The sequence below is a fragment of the Bubalus bubalis genome, chromosome 11 (assembly GCF_019923935.1).
Source record: "Bubalus bubalis isolate 160015118507 breed Murrah chromosome 11, NDDB_SH_1, whole genome shotgun sequence".
Lineage (NCBI taxonomy): Eukaryota > Metazoa > Chordata > Mammalia > Artiodactyla > Bovidae > Bubalus > Bubalus bubalis.
In genome coordinates this window covers 86935420-86962554 of record NC_059167.1, presented here as the reverse complement: position 1 = coordinate 86962554, position 27135 = coordinate 86935420, and the positions used below count along the sequence as shown (strand labels likewise).

Below are 27135 nucleotides of genomic sequence, written 5' to 3'. Positions count from 1 at the left end.
GTCAGGAGCACAGGTAGGGAGGGAGTCAGATAGGACTGGAGGCTGAGCTATGAGGAGCTACTCAAAGATGTAAAGCAAGGGCCTGGCAGGATCATGTTAGAAAGACCAGTGTCTGCAGTGAATGAAATGACAGGGAGAACAAATGCAGGCGGAGCAGCTGGTGGAAGGGGACTTGGCCTAAGGCAGAGGTGGGGGATGGACTGGGGAATGGGAGAGAGGTGGATACAAGGCTGAGGGGTGAGCTTGAAGTCTTCCCATGCCATACCATTCAAGCTGAGGCACAAAACCTGTTCAAATCAGCCCTCATAAAAGGAGCATTGGTGGTCAGGATGGAATGGCAACCCCAACCCCAGTTCAGGGTGGGTCAAGTTAGGAGTGAGGCTGCCCTTTCCTTCTTTTTTAAAAAAGGTGGTTTTTTTTTTTTTTTTTTTTTTGGTTGTGCAGCAAGGCATGCAAGATCTTAGTTCCCTGACCAGGGATCAAACCTGCAGTGGAAGCAGAGAGTCCTAACCACTGGCCTACCAGGGCAATCCTTGTCCTTTCCTTCTTGAGGATCTGTGTGGTCTCTTGACACATCTCTCTTACCATGAGGTATCAGGACCTCTCACCCTGAGCAGTAGTCTCTACGTCTCCTCAGATTCTCAAGACAGAGCACCTGAGTGGCCCAGCTCACGTCCTTCCTACTGGGTATGGATTGGCTGCCTTGGGCTCAGGGTCCACGTCTGATGCCATCAGCCATGGTTGGGGTTGGGGAGGGGACTGGCGCTTATAGGATCACAGGGTTAGGAGCTGTGACGTATTCCCCAGGGGGTGCGGGCAGGGCAGGCAGTGAGCGAGCCTTGGACCATGACGGCCTTTACTTGTGCCTCTATTCGATACCGTGCGTTCAGATCCTACCAAAGCCTTTTCACTCTCTCGTGGTCCCAGGTGGTTTCAGTTGTGTGTGTGTTATTTCCAGCTAGCCTGAGAGCGCCCTGAGACTGGATCCTTTCTCCACCAGCCTCACATTTCCTACAGAGCCCTTGGAAAAGAGCTTAGTAAGAGCAGTACATAAAGATTTTTTGCCCCATCTTGGGTTGTAGTAAAGAAAAAATGTCATTTTTTTAACATAAAAAATTTTTTTTTTGGCTGCACCCCACAGCATGTGGGACCTTAGTTCTCCGACCAGGGATGGAACCCACACCCCCTGCATTGGAAGGCAGTCTTAACCACTGGACCAGCAGGGAAGTCCCTCCAGTGTTATTTTTAATTGCTTTACTATTTACTTAAGATTTGCAATAGGATAGTTGTCTCTTTGTCAGGGCCTCACCCTGTGAACAGTAAGGAGCAAGATAACCTGACCCCAAAATCCTTCCCTCTTCTCCTCTGCAAACTGACCCCTGACTTTGTGCTGAGCAACCCCAGGTGATAACTAATAACCAGATTAATTAGTTCTGAGAACGCTGATGCAGCCACGTGCCTCTTCTCCCCAGTGATGGTGAGAATCCGCTGGGGATTCTGGGAAAGTTTTCTTTTTCCTGATAAAGGAGCAGGAGAGGCTGGTGCCACCTCTCTCCCGTGCTTCCTGTCTTGAGATTCCTAGACATCCCAGGTGATCCTAGGACCAGGAGGCAGAAGCCAAAGGTGAGTGGAGGACAAAGGTAGGAAGGCCCGGGCACTCCAGGCTGTTGGGAGCCTCTGCCTGCACCAGGGCTTGCCTTCTTGTTCTAGGACAGGAAGTTTCTTTGCTCTGCTCTGTCCCCCGCTCCCAGAACAGTGCCAGGCACAAGTCACCTCTCAGTAGTTCTCTGTGGATTGAGGGAATGTCTTTATTGTTTAGACCACCTTTAGGAGCTGTGTTGAAAGTAAAAGTCGCTCAGTCGTGTCTGACTCTTTGAGACCCCATAGACTATACAGTCCATGGAATTCTCCAGGCCAGAATACTGGAGTGGGTAGCTGTTTCCTTCTCCAGGGGATCTTCCCAACCCAAGGATGGAACCCAGGTCTCCCGTATTGCAGGTGGATTCTTTACCAGCTGAGCCACAATGGAAGCCCAAGAATACTGGAGTGGGTAGCCTATCCCTTCTCCAGTGGATCTTCCTTACCCAGGAATCAAACCAGGGTCTCCTGCATTGCAGACAGATTCTTTACCAACTGAGCTATCAGGGGAGTTGTGTTACTTACAACTAAACATATTCCTAACTGATTCAGTATCTGTAAAAATCTGTGTATGCTATGATTCTAAGTGGAGTAGGCTGGGTGGACCCACAAGCTCAGGTGGCATCCTAAAAGTTTGAAAAAAGATGCCCCTGGCCCTCAGCCTTCCTCTGCATGGAGTGGGGATCACTTGCCCTTCTATCCCCTTCAATTTGCACTTACACCCCTTCTTGATCCTCAAGGGAAGGGCAATGTTGCTCATTATTTTTTACAAGTCAGTATTTTTTTGGCACCACCTGGAAGCTTCTGGCCTGGCCCTGACTCCCAGAGCTAAGGAGACAAATAGGATCCAGCCCTTCCTAGGTAGGAGACATTAAAGCAGAAGGCAATGGCACCCCACTCCAGTACTCTTGCCTGGAAAATCCCATGGGTGGAGGAGCCTGGTAGGCTGCAGTCCATAGGGTTGCTAAGAGTCGGACACGACTGAGCGACTTCACTTTCACTTTTCACTTTCATGCATTGGAGAAGGAAATGGCAACCCACTCCAGTGTTCTTGCCTGGAGAATCCCAGGGACGGGGGAGCCTGGTGGGCTGCCGTCTATGGGGTCGCACAGAGTCAGGCACGACTGAAGCGACTTAGCAAACACTAGGGGGTGGGGAGCAGAAAGAGGGAGACTTTCAAGTCATTTCCTGCCCCCTGGCTCCAGCCTTGCATTATCCCTGACGTGAGTCATTAACCTGCTAATTACCAGCCAGTTACCTCTGCTGAAGCTACACTTCTAGTCTTTTAAACCTTTCTCCTCGGTACACAAAGGGCCTGACAACCTCAATTCCCCACCCCCACCCCCCAAGCTATCTTTGGTGGGGACCTAAAAAGTCCCTCTGCAGACAGGTCCTACACATACTCTGGCACCCCCTCCAGTGTGTGCTGAAGGGAACCTCCCCCAGGAGGCTCCACAATCACGAGTGCTTGTAAGTCAGCAGGGAAGTGAGTTGTATTATTCCTACCAAATGGGATGGAGAAAGTAAAGATCATGAAACGACCAGCTTTTCTGAGGTCCCCACTGCAGACCTAAAACCTGACTTTGTAATAGCCCCATTATTTTTACATCCAGCTGAAACAGGAGGGAAGAGGGCAGGGCACAACCTTAAAAGAATGACATCGCCATAGAACATGCCCAAAACCGGTTAGGACTAGCTAGGTTCAAGATGGCAGACTATGACTTTCAGTAGACCTTGAGCCTCATTATACACTCGTTGTAATACATTAGCATCTAAGTGACGAACCCTCCAGTGCCGTGACAGTTCTGACATTGGCCATAAAAGGTCAGAAAGTGGGCAGTGGTCCAATTCCTAGAAACCCCTGCCTCTTCCCTGAAAGAGTTGGAATAATCCTCTCAGTCATTAGCCTAAGAAATTACTCAGTCCATAAAAACTAACAACCCCATATTTCAGGGCCTGTTGACTTCTGAGATGGCCCCCAGTTTGTGGAGTATGTGTATGCTAGTCACTCAGCTTGTTCCAACTCTTTGTGACCCCACGGACTCGAGCCCGCCAGGCTCCTCTGTCCGTGGGATTCTCTAGGGAAGAATACCGGAGTGGGTTGCCATGCCCTCCTCCAGGGGATCTTCCCGACCTAGGGATCGAACCCAGGTCTCTTACATGTCCTGCATTGGCCGGCAGCTTCTTTACCACTAGTACCACCTGGGAAGCCCCGTGAAAACACAGGATACTGGCCCCAGATAGCTGAGGTGTGTATCAAAGGAATGATTTCACTGAGCCCCGACTCGAGCATCTTCCCATATATAGAAAAGCATTCAATTCCTTGAGATATCTGGTTTTCTTTAATTAACGATAATTTTTTGATGGACTGACTACCTGCTCTTTGTTGCCAAACTCCTATATATCCTGGCTCCCCCCTCACCTCCTCGGAGAAGTTCTCTCAGGGTTAACTGAGATGCTGCCTCGCTGCTTGACATCCTAAAAACTTCCTCCAGTAAAACATAACTCTCAACTTTTAGGTCGTGCATATTTTTTAAGTTGACAGAGGGGTGGCTGGAGGGCTGGCCTAGGTTGACACTCTCTCCTCCCATAGATTCTCAGGGCCTCTCTTTTTCCATGAACTCTCTCTATACTGTCTCTGTAAGCAAGCAGACAGGCCTTTCTCCATATCCTCTGCTTTAGCTCCTCTCTGAAATACCTAGATATCAGTATTTGATGCACATTTCCTGAGTTGTTTTACAGGTGTGAACCTGCCCCCCAAATGGAAGATGTTAACTAATTGATGACCATGAGCACATGGCCCTAGGCCTCCTGGAACCTAAGGCCTGATAATGCTAACCCCTGAGACATAGCCCTGTTACCGCACCATCAGCCAATCAAGAATTGTGCATGAACTGATCACACACCTTGTGACCCCACCCCTCCCTCACCTGGCCCTTTAAAAATACTTTGCTGGAACCCCTCAATGAGCCCCTTCAGGGGGCTTGGGGTTTTTTGGGTGTGAGCCACCCACAGCGTGAACCACCCATTTCGTAGCATGGCCCTGAAATAAACATTTGTCTGCTCCAAACTCCAATGTTTCCATTTGTTTGGTCATGGAGCATGTGAACCTGTGCTAACATCTCTACATCACCGAGACCAAATTTCTTATATATTGGCTCACGGCCTCCTCGAAACACAAAGGCAGACATTTCCAGAAATTCCTGAGGCTTAGGCCAGTGTCACTTTCACCTTATTAGTCAAAACAAATCACAGCCCAGCCCAGATCCAATGTGGAGGGACACCATGCAGGGTGTGGCCATGGGGAGGCCTGGTTCACTGACAGAGTGCCCAATGGCATTTCATTGAAGTTTGTCTGGTTTTCTAAAGCACCAAGATTTCTATAAAAGACTCAGCTCTCTGCCCTTCAGACTGCTGTTTTTTTTTAAATCAACTATAAGAAACACATGTATGCACACGGAGCTCTGAGAGTATTGCCACCCTAACCTGTAAACATTATAAAAATCTCTAAGAGGGTGAAGTTGTATGTTATGAAGGAGAGATTAAACACCATCATTTTTAGCTGCTATTTATGAGATGTCTTAAATGTGTTATTTCATCTGATCCAATCTTCATACCCATTTAGAGACAAACTGAGACTCAGAGGTGTTAGATCATCTGCCCACAGTGGTGGAGCTAGGTCTCTCCAACCCCAAGACCCTTCCATCATATCAAACAGAATCATTAGAGAATGGTGTAATGTTTCTAGTCTGCAGAAACAAGACCCTGAAAGGTGAAACTGACCAGGGTCCCCCAGTCAGGATCCTGATCCCTGCCTTGGAAGAGAACAGATGCAAAAGCAAGCATAGGGCCTGGCACATAGTAGGTATCCAGTAAACACAGGACCTAGCACACGATAGGTTTTCAGTAAACACAAGCGCCACCTCTCCACTCCAAACCTATTTCTTTCACAGCTCGCCATCGTGGGTTCCAGGCAGCAGTCACGATGCTGAGCTGTTGACATAATTGCAGACGTAACTGATTCACTCTCTGATTAGACGTGAAGTTAGATGGCCAGCTCAGAAAGTCTCTGCCCACTCCACCTTGCTCTTTTCCTCACTTGCATTTCACCCAACCATCTTGTGCTTTTTGAGAAGTCTGTTCCTGAAGAGCAGAGAAAAGTAACAGATTGGTGCACTGACTATGCGTGGCCAAGTGATTTATTTGTAATGTGACTAAACAAGATGCGCACCTGTCTGTGGAAACGCGATCACACTGAGTCATCAGGGATTTGGATGGCTGTTTAGGCAAGAAAAAGACAGGAGACGGAGGAGAGAAGGAGAACAGGAGAGAGAGGAGGGGAGGGGAGGAGAAGAGGCTGGGGCCAGTTCCTAAAAGTTATGGTTTCAACAGCATCAGTGAAGCACCTCCAATTGGGCCAGGTGTCCACAGTTAGCTTGACTGATGCCTAAAATTTTGCAATTAGACTTTCATTCCTCTGGTTTAATCAAACACAGTATGTCCCCCACTAAAGCGTTAACGAAACAGAATCAGGGCGTAAAACTACATCAGCTGTTTATCAAGGAGAACGCTCTTTTACAAAAGCAGGAATCTGCGTTTTTTTCCCCCTAGGCAGGGATGGGCATTAACCCAATGTTTGAAGGAGTCACCAGTGAGGGAACAAAAGGGCACAGAGAGGAAATTTGGGGGGTTCTAGTTGTTTTACAATGTTATCTTCAGGTGTACGCAAGGTGATTCAGATACATACACACACACACACACATTATTTTCCCTATAGGTTATTACAAAACATTGAGTATAGTTCTCTGCACTATGTAATAGGTCCTTGTTGGTTAACTATTTTATATATAAAAGTTTGTATATATTAATCCCAAACTCCTAATTTATCCCTCCCCCTGCTTTCCCCTTTGGTAAGCATAAATTCATTTTTTGTTTGTGAATCTATTTCTGTTTTGTAAATAAGTTCGCTTGTATCCTTTTTTTAGATTCCACATATAGGTGATACCATGATATTTCATGGCTCCTCTTAATCATTGCAGCTGCCTGTACTGAGCCTTCCCTACCTAGGGCCGTGGGCACCATCCCATGCACGTGTTATTCCATTCCATCTTCCCAGCAGATGCCCCTCTCTGCAGGTGAGGACACGGCGGTCCAGCCTTGACTTGTCCGTCTTAGCACCCTGAAGGGAAGCTCCGGGTACTGCAGTTTCCCACGGGACTCCCAGCACTGCCCGCAGTGTCCGGCTTCAGGAGGCACTCGGTGCGTCCTCTGTCCACAGAGTGAAGTGTGGTGGAGATGGAATGCGGTGTGGGCTAACACTGGCACCCGTGCCGTTCACCATTTGCTGTAGCTTTCTCCCAGGTAAGCCACTCCCTCTGCCCCACTTCTGGCCAGAGTAGCATGAGAAACTCGTGAACCGTGGCTTGGGGAGGCTAATGTCCTCCGTCTTTGCTCCAGGTCCCTGGGTAGCCCCCATAACTGGACAGCCAGACCCTTCCACTTTGCTCTGCTGGTTGTCTCTTTTCAGATAGTTGCTGTCCCCATTTCAGCTGTCATGCGTTTGAGGGCAGGCACAGCATCTCTGCAGAGGCTCTTTCGGTGATGGACATGTACTTTAGAGTTGTAAGAGGACCTTTCTTGATAGCGACATTTTTTTTTTTAATTGAAGGATAATTGCTTTACAGAATTTTGTTGTTTTCTGTCAAACCTCAACATGAATCAGCCATAGATATACATATATCCCCTCCCTCTGGAGCCTCCCTCCCATCTCCCTCCCCATCCCACCCCTCCAAGTTGATACAGAGCCCCTGTTTGAGTTTCCTGAGCCATACAGCAAATTCCGGTTGGTTATCCGTTTTACATATGGTAATATAAGTTTCCTTGTTACTCATTCCATACATCTCACCCTCTCCTCCCCTCTCCCCATGTCCATAGGTCTATTCTCTATGTCTGTTTCTCCATTGCTGCCTTGTAAGTAAATTCTTCAGTACCATTTTTTATAGATTCTGTATATATGTATTATAATATGATGTTTATCTTTCTCTTTCTGACTTACTTTACTCTGTATAATAGTTTCTAGGTTCATCCACCTCATTAGAACCGACTCAAAGGTGTTCCTTTTTATGGCTGAGTAATACTCCATTGTGTATATGTACCACAACTTCTTTATCCACTCATCTGTTGAGGAGCACCTAGGTTGCTTCCTTGTTCTAGCTATTGTAAATAGTGCTGCAATGAACGACGGGATACATGTGTTTTTTTTCAATTTTGGTTTCCTCAGGGTGTATGTCCAGGAGTGGGATTGCTGGGTCGTGTGGTGGTTTTATTCCTAGTTTTTTAAGGAATTTCCATACTGTCTTCCAAAGTGGCTGTATCAATTTACATTCCTACCAAGAGTGCAAGAGCATGTCCTTTTCTCCACACCCTCTCCAGCATTTATTGTTTGTAGACTTTTTGATGATGGCCATTCTGACTGATGCGAGATGATATCTCACTGGAGTTTTGATTTGCATTTCTCTAATAATGAGCGATGTTGAGCATCTTTTCATGTGTTTGTTAGCCATCTGTATGTCTTCTTTGGAGAAATGTCTGTTTAGGTCTTTTTCCCACTTTTTGATTGGGTTGTTTGTTTTTCTGATATTGAGTTGTATGAGCTGCCTGTATATTTTGGAAATTAATCCTTTGTCAGTTGTTTCATTTGCTATTATTTTCTCCCATTCTGAGGGTTGTATTCTTACCTTGCCTATAGTTTCCTTTGCTCGACAGCAACATTTTGCCTTTGTGTTTTCTATTAACCTTACCATGGTAGGCTTTCTGGTCAGCATCCCTCCCCTTATTCCTAGCATTTGGTTCAGCTGCAAAGGAGGGGGATGATGAAGTTATAAGTGAAGGGGGAGTCCATCAGAGTGGTAAATTTTTAAAGATTGAGAATATTGTGTGTGGGCAGGGATGGGGGAATGGATATGCATATGCTGTGGGTAAAGCCTCTTTAGAAGGCAAATCACCAGTAAACAACAGTGGCTTAAAATAGAAATTTTATTTTTCTTTCATACAAAAATCTAAGCTGGCAGGATGCCCTGAGAAGAAGGGTAGCTTGGCTCCTTGAGATTATCTAGAGGCCCAGATTCTTTCTATACATCATTCCACCATCCCCAAAGGTACTGTCTTCATCACCTGGTGGAAGCTGGTTCCCACCACCACCATATCTGCTCTCCAAGCAGCATTCTCAACAGGGAAAGAGGAAATAGGCCAACGGCTTCTTTTAAAAGCATGACTCAGAAATCTCACACAATACGTCCCACCGGCCAGAAGTTAGTTACCTGTCCCCCTTGTCTGTAGCAAGGGAGCGTGGGAAACACCTTCTCAAGCTGATCCTAGATAACACCCGGGAGATTCATTGCTAAAACAAATAACAGAGCAAAGATTTGTTGGGCAGCTTTAGACGCATCGAGGAATTATCAAAATTAAAAGTGAACCTGTCGCTTGATCCAGCAATTCTAGTTCAGAAAATCTATTACAAGGATGTGTTCACACAAGTACATGAAGATTATGTAAAAGGGTAGTACTGATGGTTTTGAAACAAGTTTGCAAACTCTTGGACGCTCCTCCCTTCAAATGGCTGGACTCGGTGACTGACGTCTAATGACCAGAATGAGGCAGAGATGACCCTGTGTGACTTAGGAGGCTGGGTCTTAAAATGCATTGCTGCTTCTGTTCTCTCTTGAATAACTCACTCTGGGGGAAACCTGCCCCCAAGCTGTGAGGACCCTCAATCAGCCTCGTGGAGAGGGCCACTCAGGGAGCTAGGAATTAGGGCTCTCCACCATCAGACAGCCAGCAACCCCCTCCAGTATTCTTGTCTGAAGAGTCCCATGGGCAGAGGAGCCTGGCAGGCTACAGTCCATAGTGTCATAGAGAGTCAGACACAACATGCTAAGCACCTTAACGTGGCATGGCACCATCAGACATCGCCCACTTGGCAGCCCTGGAGGCAGTGAACCCTCCAGCACAGTCAAGCCTCAGTGATTGTAGCCCCAGCCAACATTCTGACTGCAACCCAGTGAAAACCACGAAGCCAGAAGCCCTCCAGCCATGCAGCTCCCAAATTCCTGTCTGGCAAAAACTGTAAGCCATGTTAAATATTTATTATAGTTTTAAGTCACAAAATTTTGGGGTGATGTGTTAGGCAGCAATAATATTGCTTCCTTGTTTGTAGTAGTAAAAAACAGAAATACCAGAAATAATGATGAGAGGTTAGGGAGGGTGCTGTCGCCTATGGGGGTGGGTTTGGGCTCCCCATGTGCACCCCTTCTGGTACACTGTTGTATATATGCATTGTGTACCCAAAGTTCCTTTCTGGATACACAGTACATACACAGCTGTGTATATTTATTGTATACACAAAGTGCCTTTGTGGACACATATACACAGTTTTTATATAGGTGCTGTCCCCTTGGGCTGATTCAATCAGCTGCCAGGTCACATGGCTCCTATTGTTAAATCAGTCCCCATAAACAGGTAACCCTCACTGATGTGATCAACATGCTTGTGTCATGTGACACCTACATGTTACACCAGCCCCTAAAACATGTGACTCCCATTGATTAAATCAGCTCCATTAGATATCCTGACCCCCACTAAATCAATCATCCTTCTTAAATCTCCTGGCATCCATTTTACCAATCAAACCCCTTAGGTTTCCTGACCTCCATTAAATTCATCTGCCTTCTTAACTCTCCAGACACCCATTAAGTCATTCTGCTTTCTTAATTCTCCTGTACCCCATTAAGTCAATGGGTCTTCTTCTTTTTCTTAAGATTTCCCAAATAACAAAACATTTGAGATTTGAGACTAATGGGAAATTTTAAGTAATGGGAATTGGACTCTCATCGGGGTCTTCTGGGAAATCAGAAGCACCATCCCCTTCTGCAGCTCAATGTTCCTCCAGTTTAATAATCCATTCTTTCTCTGGACGCCATTGGTCTGCTGGTCACAGACATAGCAGCAAGGGGTGGTGTGAGAAAGCTGCAGCGCGCAGAGCTCACAGAATAATGCCTGCACTTGGTGATAACTGGGCTTTGGAAGGTCTGGTGACAGAGGAAACACTTGAATGGTATTTCCTCCTGGTCGCTTCCCACTTCATAGTTTTCGTCCTCTTAGACACCACAGGGATGCTCATCAAGTTCATGTTCGATCTGCCACCCATACTTGTGATCTGAACGGTCATGGAGGAATTTGCAGTGGTCTTCGAAGCCGCAAAAACCAATCTCCTCGTAGTCCTTACAAATGTCGAGCTGGTAATCCCAGCACATGGAGATGCTGGGGAGCTCGGATGGGGCCCTTCCTCACCATTCTGGAGGAAGCAGTGCCCATAGACGTATCCTTGGGCTTCATGTATTTCTGACAATTATTGACTATTAGATCTTATTAGATCTAATGATTATTAGATTAAACCACCCAAAAGATTATCTTCCTTGCCCCTCAGCTCCTCCTGGATCTTCTGGCTGTGCTCAAAGATGGTTTGTGCATCATGCTCCTTCTCTGTGTCTAGCGTGGATGGCAGTGGCCCCCATATCCTCTGGCCCTATGGCTTTCACCGAGCAAGTGGACTTACAGACCATGCCCAAACACTTGGGCTTGTTTTCCTCCTCCTCAATACTCTGGTCACCGTATGCCACCTCTGTCTACCACTGCCACGGGCCTTCTGTATCATGGGACTGTGGGGAGCTTGCTTCTCTTCCAGGCGAACCACAGTGTTCTCTTCGTCACTGCAGCTGGTTTCTCTGGACTCTTGGTTGCAGATGGGGCACTTCCTGCAGCCTGCAGCCACTTTTTGCCCAGACTTTTTGAAAAGAAACATCTTTTTCACAACTTGTCTGTCCTCTTTCCTGGGGAAAGTTGCTCTGCCATTTTAAGAGTCTTGAGCTCCGAAATGGCTGTGGTCTGCTGGGTGGCGTGGGCCTGTTCATCACTGCACTGTTGAGTGCTCGACTGTGAATTCGTGCAAAATCTGTGGCCACAGGTGTTCTTAGTCTCCTGACCAACCTTAAAAAAAAAAAGCCCCCTTAAATCATGTGACTGCCTTTGATTCGAGCAATCCCCTTAAATCAGCCTGGGAAGGGGGCTGTCCTTCTTCAGGGGTGCTTGGGTAGAGTATGCTGCTGCGTCGCTTCAGTCGTGTCCGACTCTGTGTGACCCCATAGACGGCAGCCAACCAGGCTTCCCGTCCCTGGGATTCTCCAGGCAAGAACACTGGAGTGGGTTGCCATTTCCTTCTCCAATGCATGAAAGTGAAAAGTGAAAGTGAAGTCACTCAGTCGTGTCCGACTCTAGCGACCCCATGAACTGCAGCCTACCAGGCTCCTCCATCCACAGGATTTTTCAGGCAAGAGTACTGGAGTGGGGTGCCATTGCCTTCTCCAGGGTAGAGTATAGTTGATGAATAATATCACGTTAGTTTCAGCTGTATGCAAAGTGATTCAGTAATACTTATACATGTATCTATTCTTTTTCAAATTTTTTCCCATTTAGGTTTTTACAGAATACTGAGCAGAGTTCCCTGTGCTATAGGGTAGGTCCTTGGAGGTTATCTATTTTGTTTTAGTGTTTGTTTTGGTTATCTATTTTTAATATTGTGGTATGTGTATGTCAATCCCGGTCTCCCAATTTATCTTTCCCCTTTGGTTAACCTTGGTAACCATAGGTTTGCTTTCTAAGTCTCTGAGTCTGTTTTATGAATTAGATTCACTTGTATAATTTTGATAGCTTACAGTGAATGGGGTCAGATTCCTGATGTCCAAAGAAGAAAATTTAGCTTGAGGATCAGAGACCAGGCTTGACCACTCAGGGCTCTGGTATGGTAGAAGTTTTATTACAGTGAAAAAGGACAGAGAATGCTTCTGACAGACATTGGAAGGCGGCAGAGAGTGCACCCCTCGCTCTTCTTAGCAAGGCCTCATATACTTTTACCAGACCCACTCCTGCAATATGCATCTTAAGTTAACAAGATTAGGATCAACAATAGAAAGATCTTACCAGACCCTATTTGGAACAACAGACTGGTTCCAAATAGGGAAAGGAATACGTCATGGCTGTATATCATCACCCTACTTATTTAACTTATACGCAGAGTACATTATGAGAAATGCTGGGCTGGAGGAAGCACAAACTGGAATCAAGATTGCCAGGAGAAATATCAATAACCTCAGATATGCAGATCACACCACCCTTATGGCAGAAAGCAAAGAAGAACTAAAGAGCCTCTTGATGAAGGTGAATGAAGAGAGTGAAAAAGTTGGCTTAAAATTCAACATTCAGAAAACTAAGATCATGGCATCTGGTCCCATCACTTCATGGCAAATAGATGGGGAAACAGTGGAAACAGTGTCAGACTTTATTTTTGGGGGCTCCAAAATCACTGCAGATGGTGACTGCAGCCATGAAATTAAAAGATGCTTACCCCTTGGAAGGAAAGTTATAACCAACCTAGATAGCATATTCAAAAGCAGAGATATTACTTTGCCAACAAAGGTCCGTCTAGTCAAGGTTATGGTTTTTCCAGTGGTCATGTATGGATGTGAGAGTTGGACTGTGAAGAAAGCTGAGTGCAGAAGAATTGATGCTTTTGAACGGTGGTGTTAGAGAAGACTCTTGAGAGTCCCTTGGACTGCAAGGAGATCCAACCAGTCCATTCTAAAGGAGATCAGTCCTGGGTGTTCATTGGAAGGACTGATGCTGAGGCTGAAACTCCAGTACTTTGGCCACCTGATGCGAAGAGTTGACTCATTGGAAAAGACTGATGCTGGGAGGGATTGGGGGCAGGAGGAGAAGGAGACGACAGAGGATGAGATGGCTGGATGGCATCACTGACTCGATGCACATGAGTTTGGGTGAACTCCGGGAGTTGGTGATTGACAGGGAGGCCTGGCATGTTGCGATTCATGGGGTCACAGAGAGTCGGACTGAGCTACTGAACTGAACTGAGAAGGTTCTCAAGAAGGAGAAACATGTCCTCAAGCAGGATACATTGTTTTTATATAATCCTTAGTACAGAGTTTAAGCTGAGATGTTTTGTTGTGTAAACATCAGCTCTGGACTTAAAGAAAAAAACATTTTATGTGACTAAGACTAAAGAATGTAAAAAAAAAAGTTTATCCTTTTTCTCCTCCTTGAAAACTCCAGACGCTTATCTCCTCCTTGAAAGCCCCAGACCTCTTTTTCCTCCTAGGGGACCCCGGACTTCTTATCAGTCTACCTAAGAATTTACTCTCTCAATTTTTTGATTCCCCATATAGAACTCTGGGAGTTGGTGATGGACAGGGAGGCCTGGCGTGCTGCAATTCATGGGGTCGCAAAGAGTTGGACACGACTGAGCGACTGGACTGAACTGAACTGATTTCCCATATAAGTGATATTATACACTATATGTCTTTCTCTAACTTACTTCACTTAGTATGCTAAGTTCCAGGCTCATCTTTGTAATGGCTGAGTAATAGTCCATTTTATGTTGCGCCACATCTTCTTTATCCATTCATCTGTTAATGGACGTTTAGGTTGTTTCCATGTCTTGGATATTGTGAACAGTGCTGCAGTGAACTTTGGGGTGCCTGTATCCTTTGAACCATGGTTTTTTCTGGATATATGCCCAGGAGTGGGATTGTTGCATCCTATGGTAGCTCTACTTTTAGTTTATTAAGGAACCTCCGTACTGTTTTCCATAGTGGCTGTACCAATTTACATTCCACCAACAGTGTAGGAAGGTTCTCTCTTCTCCACACCCTCGCCGGCATTTACTGTTTGTAGACTATTTGATGATGGCCATTCTGACAGGTGTAAGGTGATATCCCTTTGTAGTTTTGATTTCCATTTCTCTAATAATTAGTGATGTTGAACATCTTTTCATGTGCTTCTTGGCCATCTGTATATTTCTTTGGACATATGTCTATTTAGATCTTCTCCCCATTTTTGATTAGGTTGTTTGTTTTTTTTTGATATTGAGCTGCATGAGCTGTTAGTAAATTTTGGAGATTAATTCCTTGTTGGTCAAATCATTTGCAAGTATTTTCTCCCATTCTGTGGGTTGTCTTTTTGTTTTGTTCTAGATTTCCTTTGATGTGCAAAAGCTTTTCAGTTTAATTAGGTCCCAATTGTGTTTTTGTTGTTATTTCCATTACTCTAGGAGAGTAAAAAGCCTCTTGATGAAAGTGAAAGAGGAGAGTGAAAGAGTTGGCTTAAAGCTCAACGTTCAGAAAACGAAGATCATGGCATCTGGTCCCATCACTTCATGGCAAATAGATGGGGAAACAGTGGAAACAATGCCTGACTTTATTATTTTGGGCTCCAAAATCACTGCAGATGGTGACTGCAGCCATGAAATTAAAAGACACTCCTTGGAAGGATGACCAACCTAGATAGCATATTAAAAAGCAGAGATACTACTTTGCCAACAAAGGTCCATCTAGTCAAGGCTATGGTTTTTCCAGTAGTCATGTATGCATGTGAGAGTTGGACTGTGAAGAAAGCTGAGCGCCAAAGAATTGATGCTTTTGAACTGTGGTGTTGGAGAAGACCCTTGAGAATCCCTTGGACTGCAAGGAGATCCAACCAATCCATCCTAAAGGAGATCAGTCCTGGGTGTTCATTGGAAGGACTGATGCTAAAGCTGAAACTCCAATACTTTGGCCACCTGATGCGAAGAGTTGACTCATTGGAAAAGACTCTGATGCTGGGAGGGATTGGGGGCAGGAGGAGAACCGGACGACAGAGGATGAGATGGCTGGATGGCATCACCAACTGATGGAGATGAGCTTGAGTGAATTCCGGGAGTTGGTGATGGACAGGGAGGCCTGGCGTGCTGCGATTCATGGGGTTGCAAAGAGTCGGACACGACTGAGCGACTGAACTGAACTGAACTGAGGAGAGTAAAAATGTTGCTGCCATTTATGTCAGAGTGCTCTGTCTGTGTTTTCCTCTAAGAGTTTTATAGTGTCATATCTTACATATAGGTCTTTAATCCATTTTGAGTTTGTTTTTTGTGTGTGGAGGGGCTTCCCTGGTGGCTCAGATGGTAAAGCATCTTCCTGCAATGCAGGAGACCCGGGTTCGATCCCTGGGTTGGGAAGATCCCCTGGAGAAGGAAATGGCAACCCACTCCAGTACTCTTGCCCAGAAAATTCCATAGACAGAGGAGCCTTGTAGGCTACAGTCCATGGGGTTGCAAAGAGGTGGACATGACTGAGCGAATTCACTTCACTTCACTTTTTGTGAGTGGTGTAAGATAGCAGTCCAATTTCATTGCCCTGTATGTGTTTATCCAGTTTTTCTCAATACCATTTATTGAAGAAACTGTCTTATCCACATTGGATGCCTTTGGCTCCCTTGTCAAATACTAGTTGACCATGTAAGCTGGGGTTAGTTTTGAGCTCTGTTCTTAGTATATGTGTCTGTTTTTATGCCAGTACTGTACTGTTTTTATTACTGTAGCTTTGTGGTACAGTTGGAAATCAGGAAGTGTGTGAGTGAGTGAAAGTTGCTCAGTCATGTCTGACTCTTTGCGACCCCATGGGCTATACAGTCCATGGAATTCTCCAGGCCAGAATACTGGAGTGGGTAGCTGTTCCCTTCTCCAGGGGATCTTCCCAACCCAGGGGTCGAGCCCAGGTCTCCCACATTGCAGGCAGATTCTTTACCAGCTGAGGGAAGCCTGGAAGTGTGTGATACCTCCGGCTTTGTTCTTTTTTCTCAGGATTACTTTGGCTATTTGGGGTCGTTTGTGGTTCACTATAAATGTTAGGATTTTTTCCTATTTCTGTGGAGAATACTATTGATATTTTGATGGAGACTACATTGAATCTATAGCCATTTTAGTAATATTAATTCTTCTGATCCATGAGTACAGATATTTTTCTATTTGTTGTGTCTTTTATTTCTTTTCAGTAGTCTTACAGTTTTTGTTGTGCAGATCTTTCACTTCTTTGGTTAAATTTTTTCCTAAGTATTTTATTGTTTTGATGCTATTGTGAAAGGGATCTTTTTATTTCTTTTCATATATTTTATCCTTAGTGAATAGACAAAAAAACGGACTTCTGCTTATTGATGTTGTATGGTGCAACTTTACTGACATCATTGATTAGTTTTAACAGTTGTTTTGCTAGAGTCTTTGGGATTATCTATATACAAGATCATATCACCTGCCTTTCTGTATAAGTAATACTTACTGAAAGGATAAGTTTTATTTAGTCTTCCCGATTTAGATGCCTGTTATTTCTTTGTTTTAGTTAATTACTCTAGCAGGGCTTCCAATACTATATTGAGTAAGAATGGTGAAAATGGACATCCTTGTCTTATTCCTGATCTTAGAAGGAAAACTTTCAATCTTTCTCCACTGGGTATAATGCTAGCTATGCGTTTTTATATATGACCTTTATTATGTTTAGTTATATTGCCTCTGTACCAATATGCTAAGGGTTTTTATCATGAAAGGATGTTGTATTTCGTCAAATGGTTTTTCTGCATCTGTTGAGATGATCATGTAATAAAATATTTTTTTTCATTACTATGTGTTACATTTATTGATTTGCGTATGTTGAACCATCCTTGCATACAGGCATAAATCTCACTTGGTTGTGGTGTATAATCCTTCTTAAGTGTTTTTTAATTCAGTTTGCTGACACTATGTTGAAACTTTCTGTTCCTGTATTCATCAAGGATATTGATCTATAGTTTTCATTTCTTGTGGGGTCCTTATCTGGCTTTGGTTTCAAGGTAATCTTGGCCTCATAGAATGAGTGTGGAAGTATTCCCTTCTCAAAATTCTGTAAGAGTTTGAGAAGGACTGATGATGAGAAATCAGAGAACTCTCTCTCTCTTGCACATGCTGAGGAAAGGTATATCAGGACATAGTGACACGGCAGCCATCTGCAGGACAGGAAGAGAGTACTCACTAGAAACCAAAATGGCTTAACTTTGACCTTGGACTTCCAGCTTCCATCAGTTCAGTTCAGTCTCTCAGTCGTGTCCGACTCTTTGCGACCCCATGAATCACAGCACACCAGGCCTCCCTGTCCATCACCAACTCCCAGAGTTCACCCAAACTCATGTGGATCGAGTCAGTGATGCCATCCAGCTATCTCATCCTCTGTCGCCCCCTTCTCCTCCTGCCCTCAATGTCTCCCAGCATCAGGGTCTTTTCCAATGAGTCAACTCTTCACATAAGGTGGCCAAAGTATTGGAGTTTCAGCCTCAGCATCAGTCCTTCCAATAAACACCCAGGACTGATCTCCTTTAGGATCGACTGGTTGGATCTCCTTGCAGTCCAAGGGACTCTCAAGAGTCTTCTCCAACACCACAGTTCAAAAGCTTCAATTCTTTGGCGCTCAGCTTTCTTCACAGTCCAAATCTCACATCCATACATGACCACTGGAAAAACCATAGCTTTGATTAGATGGACATTTGTTGGCAAAGTAATATCTCTGCTTTTGAATATGCTGTCTAGGTTGGTCTTAACTTTCCTTCCAAGGAGTAAGCGTTTTTTAATTTCATGGCTGCAGTCACCATCTGCAGTGATTTTGGAGCCCCAAAAAATAAAGTCTGACACTGTTTCCACTGTTTCCCCATCTATTTCCCATGAAGTGATGGGACCAGATGCCATGATCTTCGTTTTCTGAATGTTGAGCTTTAAGCCAACTTTTTCACTCTCCTCTTTCACTTTCATCAAGAGGCTTTTGAGTTCCTCTTCACTTTCTGCCATAAGGGTGGTGTCATCTGCATATCTGAGGTTATTGATATTTCTCCCGGCAATCTTGATTCCAGCTTGTGCTTCTCCCAGCCCAGCGTTTCTCATGATGTACTCTGCATAGAAGTTAAATAAACAGGGTGACAATATACAGCCTTGACGAACTCCTTTTCCTATTTGGAACCAGTCTGTTGTTCCATGTCCAGTTCTAACTGTTGCTTCCTGACCTGCATACAGATTTCTCAAGAGGCAGGTCAGGTGGTCTGGTATTCCCATATCTTTCAGAATTTTCCAGTTTATTGTGATCCACACAGTCAAAGGCTTTGTCATAGTCAATAAAGCAGAAATAGATGTTTTTCTGGAACTCTCTTGCTTTTTCCATGATCCAGCGGATGTTGGCAATTTGATCTCTGGTATCCTCTGCCTTTTCTAAAACTAGCTTGAACATCTGGAAGTTCACGGTTCACATATTGCTGAAGCCTGGCTTGGAGAATCTTGAGCATTACTTTACTAGTGTGTGAGATGAGTGCAATTGTGCGGTAGTTTGAACATTCTTTGGCATTGACTTTCTTTGAGATTGGAATGAAAACTGACTGTTTCCAGTCCTGTGGCCACTGCTGAGTTTTCCAAATTTGCTGGCATATTGAGTGCAGCACTTTCACAGCATCATCTTTCAGGATTTGAAAGAGCTCAGCTGAATTCCATCACCTCCACTAACTTTGTTCGTAGTGATGCTTTCTAAGGCCCACTTGACTTCACATTCCAGGATGTCTGGCTCTAGGTCAGTGATCACACCATCGTGATTATCTGGGTCGTGAAGATCTTTTTTGTACGGTTTTTCTGTGTATTCTTGCAACTTCTTCTTAATATCTTCTGCTTCTGTTAGGTCCCTACCATTTCTGTCCTTTATTGAGCCCATCTTTACAGGAAATGTTCCCTTGGTATCTCTGATTTTGTTGAAGAGATCTCTAGTCTTTCCCATTCTGTCGTTTTCCTCTATTTCTTTGCAATGATCGCTGAGGAAGGCTTTCTTATCTCTCCTTGCTATTCTTTGGAACTCTGCATTCAAATGGGAATATCTTTCCTTTTCTCCTTTGCTTTTTGCTTCTCTTCTTTTCACAGCTATTTGTAAGGCCTCCTCAGAGAGCCATTTTGCTTTTTTGCATTTCTTTTCCATGGGGATGGTCTTGATCCCTGTCTCCTGTACAACGTCAGGAACCTCTGTCCATAGTTCATCAGGCACTCTATCTATCAGATCTAGTCCCTTAAGTCTATTTCTAACTTCCACTGTATAATAATAAAGGATTTGATTTAGGTCATACCTGAATGGTCTAGTGGTTTTCCCTACTTTCTTCAATTTCAGTCTGAATTTGGCAATAAGGAGTTCATGATCTGAGCCACAGTCAGCTCCCAGTCTTGTTTTTGCTGACTGTATAGAGCTTCTCCATCTTTGGCTGCAAGGAATATAATCAATCTGATTTTGGTGTTGACTATTTGGTGATGTCCATGTATAGAGTTGTCTCTTGTGTTGTTGGAAGAGGGTGTTTGCTATGACCAGTGTGTTCTCTTGGTAAAACTCTATTAGTCTTTGCCCTGCTTCATTCTGTACTCCAAGGCCAAATTTCTCTGTTACTCCAGGTGTTTCCTGACTTCCTACTTTTGCATTCCAGTCCCCTATAATGAAAAGGACATCTTTTTTGGGTGTTAGTTCTAAAAGGTCTTGTAGGTCTTCATAGAACTGTTCAACTTCAGCTTCTTCAGCGTTACTGGTTGGGGCATAGGCTTGGATCACCGTGACATTTAATGGTTTGCCTTGGAAACGAACAGAGATCATTCTGTCGTTTTTGAGATTGCATCCAAATACTGCATTTCAGACTCTCTTGTTGACCATGATGGCTACTCCATTTCTTCTAAGGGATTCCTGCCCACAGTAGTAGATATAACAGTCATCTGAGTTAAATTCACCCCTTCCAGCTTCCATAGCTGTGGGGAAATAAATGCCTGCTGTTTAAGTTGTTCAGTCTATAGTATTTTGTTATGGCAGCCTCAGGACACTGACTAATACAGGTAATACTCCCATTTCTTCTTTGTCACCCTCTCTGTATTGAGATATCTCAGAAAGCAGAGAGGCTTGGTTTTACATATAGTTATGTCCCTAGAACCTAGCAAAGGGCCTGACATACCACTGCACCCAAATAAATACATCAACATTTGAAGTTTGCCATTCATACCTAGCAAGACAAACAGTATGAAGTAAAAATGCATACTTCATCCTGGCCTGTGCAATTAATTAATTTATTCCTTCACATTATTCAGCTTGTCGATATTTATTGAATTCCTCCTATGTGCCAGACAGATAACACTCAATATATGTTAATTCCCCTCCTGGTAAAATGGACTTGGTGTCTATCTAACTTTACTGGAACTCTAAAAGGAGCCAATTATCCTGCCCTCTCCCCGGGCGTCTGATAGAACTCAGTGTGTCCATCATAGCTATAGGAATATCACTAGCAGGCAAGGCTAGCTGAATTAGACCAGCAGTGTTTAAAGTTTAGCAAGAAAGCTTTCTGCAAATGTCAACACTACCGTTCCATTCCCAGCAAACCAGTGTCCCAGTCAGCAGGGCTGCGGATTCCAGTTTATTGAGTAATGCTGTAGAGAAGTCCTGACGACACAATCAAGTTCTCTAGATGAGGGATACCAGAAGGCAGAAGGTGGGGAACAACCATCACGGCTGCCTATTACGTGCAACATGCAGGATTTGCAGCTTCAGTTATGTCACCTCTGATCCTCATGAAAACGCTGATGGAGGGAGAGATGAGGCTAGCTTCAGCTGAGTGTAGGGGAATAAAGTGAATAGTCTTGTTGAGGCTTCAGAGACAAAGCAGAGCAGGCCTCTGACCTTGCTTCTAACCTGCCTGGACGCTGCGCTGACTGGGAGTGACTGCCTGCTACGAGTGCAAGACTTGCAGCACCAGAGTTAAGATGGGTGAGGAATCTTGAGATTGTTGAGACTCTGGAGAGGCCTTGGCCAACCAAGCCCCAGGCTTAACTACATTCCAAATTTTACACAACAAAACAAACAGCATTAACATGAAACCAGGCTTGCATTTTGGTGACAGATTGATGATGCCATCAGTTTGCCTCTGTCCTGGGATTAGAAGCAGGAACCCTGAACTGCAATCTTGGAAGTCTCACCCGCAGAGCGGACATGCTGCCTGGGACTCTTTCCCAGTTGGGACTTCAGATCTGCTGTGACACAGGACTTCCCAGTGCTGTTTGAGTCTGGATGTTGGTCAAAACCCAATTTGGTGATGTATTCTCTGCTCTTTCTATTTCTCTTTTCTTTTAATGTTAGTGTTGCAGGAAGAGGGAGCCCTTCCAGGGCCCGAAACTGGGCTCTTGTCTAACACTCGGAAGTGAATTGTCGGAGGAGACACATGTGCTGACAAAGCAAGAGATTTTATTGGGAAAGGGCACGTGGGTGGAAAGCAGTAGGGTAAGGGAACCCAGGAGAACTGCTCTGCCGCGTGGCTCACAGTCTCGGGTTTTATGGTGATGGGATTAGTTTCCGGGTGGTCTTTGGCCAATCATTCTAATTCAAAGTCTTTCCTGGTGGCGCACGCATTGCTCAGCCAAGATGGATGCTAGCGCGAGGGATTCTGGAAAGTGGACAGACACACGGTGTCTCCTTTAGACCTTTCCGGAACTCTTCTGGTTGGGGGTGGCTTATTAGTTCCATATTCCTTATCAGGATCTCCTGTCATAAAACAACTCATGCAAATGGTTACTATGGTACCTGGCCAGGGTGGGCGGTTTCAGTCAGTGTGCTTCCCCTAACATTAGTATGTTGAAAGGAAGCTAGATAATTCTCTAATAAATATCTGTATTATTTATTTGTATGTAAAAGTGGCTTATTTTGTTAACAAATCCTTTGAACCTGAGACAAAACTTTCAGGCAAAACATTGAGGCCAGCTGGGGGGTCTTCCCTTCAACTTCTTAGAATGGGTGGGGCTTCAGAGGCCAGTCACAGGAAAAGAAGAGAGCTGTGCTCTTGCCCAGGTGTCCTAGGACCCTGATCTTCTCCCTCTTCAATTCTCCTCCAAGGCCGCGTGTAGGGATGTAACAATTTTAGAATCTTGAGCTGAAGGAGGAAAACCTTTCCTTGTCTTTTATTGGGGGAGTTCTTAGGGTGTTTGCCTATTGGAGTGCTGGGGTAGCACCTGGTAGCTTGATGAGATTTTAAAATGAAGTTGCTAATGGAAATTACACACTGGGAATTACACAGTTTCCAGAACAATTGCTTAGTGAGTGCTCGTGCTGGGAGATTGGGAGTGTGGCTCCAGCTTGTCACAGCTGTGCACAGAAGGTACTGAGGCCAGGCCTGGCTGATACGGTACAGAAGGGTCTTCTTGCAGAGTTGGCTCTGCACAGGAAGTGGAGCCAAGGAGGAGCCAAGGTAAATGTATAAAACGAGATGCAAAGGGACTTCCCAGGTGGTCCAGTGGTTAAGACTCCATTCTCACAGCGCAGGAGGTGTGGATTCAATCCCTGGTCGGGGAACTCCCACATACCACAACTAAGAGTTCCCATGCCACAACTAAAGATTCCTTATGCCACAGCTAAGATCTGGCACAGCCCAATAAATTAATTTTTTTAAAGTTCGGATGGAAAAGACACATTCCCTGAGCTAGCTATCAGTCTGTCCCTGGGTGGAGATCTGAAGACATTTCATCTTGAACACAGGCAGGCAGCTGTATGCTAAAGCCTAGTTCCCGATTCCTGGGCAGAGCCGGAGAGCCTGGAGGCAGCAAGTTCCTCATTTTGATCGTCCTTCATCCCTGAGACAGTGGGGGATTGGGAGAGAGACACTACAGTAGGGAGACCCGCATGCGTGGGGAGGTCTGGAGCATGGCTAGGGTGAGAAGGGCTGGAAGGTGAGAACTGAGGCTGGAGAGGGCAGTAAGTACCACATCGTGACCTGCCTTATAAGGGACCTTAGTCTCGGGTTACATCTGTCTCATCTCCTTTCAACCTCAAAAGTGCAGCTATTGGGACTTCCCTGGTGACTCAGTGGTTAAGACTCCATGCTCCCAATGCAGAGGGCCTGGATTCCATCCCTGGCCAGGGAGCTAGATCCCGCATGCTGCAACTAAGACCCAGCACAACCAAATAAATTATGGTTGTTTTTTTTTTTTAATGTCTTTTTGGGCAGTAGATTCTATGGTTGCCCTACTAATAAGCCATTGTGAAATGTATGCTCTTTATCCTAACACTGATGAGAACGATTGTAGGGTTTTAAGTGAAGAGAGTTACACAATCAGATTTGAGAGAGAGAGAGAGTATGTGTGTGTGTGTGTGTGTGTTGGGGGGTTGTAAGGATTGCTTAGTGAGAATTTTTTTGAGGAGCTAATACGTTCATACAGGTCAAAATGTTAAAAGACCAAGAATTCTCCCTTCCATCCTTGCCCTCCTCTCATCCACCCATCCACTGACCCCCGTGACTTAATTTTCCTTCCTAAAAGTAAATCATGTTACCAGTTTCTTCTGCGTCCTTTCAGAGGTATTGAATGCACATACAACAGATCGTCTTTGTCTTTTGTTTCTATCATTTTTGCTCTAATTCTCTATTTTCTTTCAATTTTCTAATTTCCCTTTTTTCTCTTGCTTTCTCTTAATGACTTTTGCTGTGACTTCTTCTTTGTCTTTGGACGTGGGGTATCTTTTTTGGTAGGTTCCTCCTGTAGATGGTTGTTCAACAGCGAGTTGTGATTTTGGTGCTCTCAGAGGAGGAGATGAGTGAACATCCTTCTACTCCAACATCTTGAACCAGAAATCTCTTACTGATTTTCTAACAATAATTTTTTCTCCTTCAGATTTTAGACTTCTTTTTAAGAATGAAGATTAAACTTTTTTTTTTCCTTCCACTTCTTCCCTGAGCTCTGTCAGCTCAGGATTCATTTCCTCCTATTGTTTCCATCTCTTTCCTGAGGTCTCTTCACTATGTTTTCTTAATTTTCTGGCTAGAATTTTCATATGCTCTGTGGCAATATTTTTTTTTTTGATGCTCCTTTGCCTTGCTGCTGTTTGCTCTTTTTTCTCCCTCCTTTTTTCTTGTCAAATCTTTGTTTAGATGATTCATCATTAGAGCAGGTGATTTCTTTTTCCCTTTCCCATGGACCTTCTGTCTGAGAGTGGCCAAGGCTGCCTTCTAGGTGGTCTGAGTTTTCCTTATGACCCAGGGTTAATATTAGCAACCGCAGCCTGAATTGTCTCCAGCCAGTGGTGGTGCTTTTCCCAGTGTAAAGCCTCTCCTCCCCTATTGCCACAGAGACAGATCACTTCCTGCAAACAGCTTGCCTGCACGATGCCTCACTTAGTCCTGGGCCAGCAGGACTCAAGCCACCAGGAAGTGCACCTGCTTCCTGCTCTTGCAAACGAGGGCTTTCCATAGTGCGCCCCTAGGCATGCCCTCTGCCTTCCGATGGGTGTTTGCAGGTTGTCCCTGAGACTGTGCAGCAAACTGTCCTCACTCCACTTCCTCTGCTTTATTTTTTTCGCTGTGCCATGCATCTTGCAAGATCCTAGTTCCCTGACCAGGAATTGAACCTGGTAAAAGCATGGAGACCTAACCACTGGACCACCAGGGAATTACCTGGGTGCCTCTGATTTGACGGCAGCTCTCCTACCTATTTTGTGTTTTAAGCATCTCCTACTTGCACTCAAAATGGGGTTTTTCCTTTCTCAGTTCCTTTTCACTTTTAGATTGTTGCCAGTAATCGAAAGGGGGATTGCTAACTGGACGCCATCTTCAAATCAGAAGTTCTCAGCATAGAAAGCCTATGCTGTCTGTGGCCTCGAAACAGACTGAGGCAGAAAGCTTGCAGGTTGGTAGACCAGCGATCATAGAAAAAGCAAGAGAATTCCAGAAAAACGTCTACTTCTGCTTCAATGACTATACTAAAGTCTTTGACTGTGTAGATCACAACAAACTGTGGAAAATTCTTTTATGTGATAGAAATACCAGACCACCTTACCTGCCTTCTGCAAAACCTGTATGCAGGTCAAGAAACAACAGTTAAAAATGGACATGGAACAATGGACTGGTTCCAAATTGGGAAAGGAGTTCGTCAAGACTGTATATTGTCACCCTGTTTATTAAACTTATATACAGTGTACATCATGCGAAATTCTGGGCTGGATGAAGCACAACCTGAAATCAAGATTGCTAGGAGAAATATCAATAACCTCAGATATGCAGGTGACACCACCCTTACAGCAGAAAGCAACAAGGAACTAAAGAGCCTCTTGATGAAGGTGAAAGAGGAGAGTGAAAAAGCTGGCTTAAAACAGCATTCAAAAAATGAATATCATGGCATCCGGTCCCATCACTTCATGGCAAATAGCTGGGGAAACAATGAAAACAGTGACAGACTTTAGATTCTCAGGCTCCAGAATCACTGTGGATGATAACTGCAGCCATGAAATAAGACACGTGCTCCTTGGAAGAGAAGCCATGACAAACCTAGATAATGTATTAAAAAGCAGAGACATTACTTTGCTGACAAACGTCCATATAGTCAAAGCTATGGTTATTCAAGTAGTCGTGTATGGATGTGAGAGTTGGACCATAAAGAAAGCCGAGCACTGAAGAATTGATGCTTTTGAACTATGGTGTTGGAGAAGACTCTTGAGAGTCCCTTGGATTGCAAGGAGATCAACCAGTCAATCCTAAAGGAAATCAACCCTGAATATTCATTGGAAGGACTGATGCTGAATCTGAAGCTCCAATACTTTGACCACCTGACGCGAAGAGCCGACTCATTGTAAAAGACCCTGATGCTGGGCAAGATTGAAGGCAGGAGGAGAAGGGGGCAACAGAGGATGAGATGGTTGGATGGCATCACTGAATCAATGGACATGAATCTGAGCAAGCTCTGGGAGATGGTGAAGGACAGGGAAGCCTGGCGTGCTGCAGTCCAAGGGGTCAGGAAAAGCTGGACATGACTGAGTGACTGAACAACAACAATGACAAGACCAGTGAGGAGATTGCTTCTGCTCTGGGGAGTTGGTGCCAGGGAGGAAGAGAAGTAGATTGGAGACAAACTTGGGGGGTGTGTTGATAGCTTTTACCGTCTGATTAGATGTTGGAGGAGGGGTGGTGGAGAGGGCCAGGAGGAAGTGGACTATTTCAGGGCAGGCTTTGGGAAGCTGTGACGTAATCATTAGAAGGACTGACACTGAAGCTGAAACTCTAATACTTTGGCCACCTGATGCAAAGAACTGACTCATTTGAAAAGACCCTGATGCTGGGAAAGATTGAAGGCAGGAGGAGAAGGGGACGACAGAGGATGAGATGGTTGGATGGCATCACCAACTCAATGGACATGAGTTCGGGTAAACTCTGGGAGTTGGCGATGGACAGGGAGGCCTGGCGTGCTGCAGTCGCTGGGGTCGCAAGGAGTCGGACACGATTGAGTGACTGAACTGAACTGAACGTGGAGTTGGGTTTCTTCTGCAGCTTGCTGCTGCGTCCCAAGCCAACTCTGTTTAGGCTGGCCTTCTGGGAAGGGCATAGGGGGTCCTAATGGGACAGTGAGCTCCCTACTGCTTCCCTGGAAGGTCCTCTGTAAGTATCTGGATTAAAGTCTGATGGAGACCTCCAGGAAGACCTGAGGCAACCAGAAGCAGAGTTCTTGCCACTTCAAGATTCCTGTCTCATTCACTAAGTCTCACTGATGATGAGACCTGAAAACAGGCTTTG

General features: G+C 44.9%; 2 long non-coding RNA genes and 1 pseudogene across 2 annotated transcripts in view; 1 reads left to right on the top strand and 2 right to left on the bottom strand.

Annotated features, from left to right (window-relative positions):
* The first annotated feature begins 1447 nt into the window (after nucleotides 1-1447).
* Nucleotides 1448-27135, top strand: part of LOC123328198 — a 46651-nt gene continuing 20963 nt past the window's right edge. Inside the window, exon 1 of the long non-coding RNA XR_006542987.2 lies at nucleotides 1448-1623. This is a non-coding gene — a long non-coding RNA (uncharacterized LOC123328198). The remainder of the gene's footprint in view (nucleotides 1624-27135) is intronic.
* Nucleotides 5389-6128, bottom strand: LOC123328199. The gene is made up of 2 exons (XR_006542988.1): nucleotides 5870-6128; nucleotides 5389-5781 (listed from the first exon to the last, which is right to left on the bottom strand). It is a non-coding gene; the product is annotated as an uncharacterized LOC123328199 (long non-coding RNA).
* LOC102400852 lies at nucleotides 10502-11547 on the bottom strand (annotated as a pseudogene).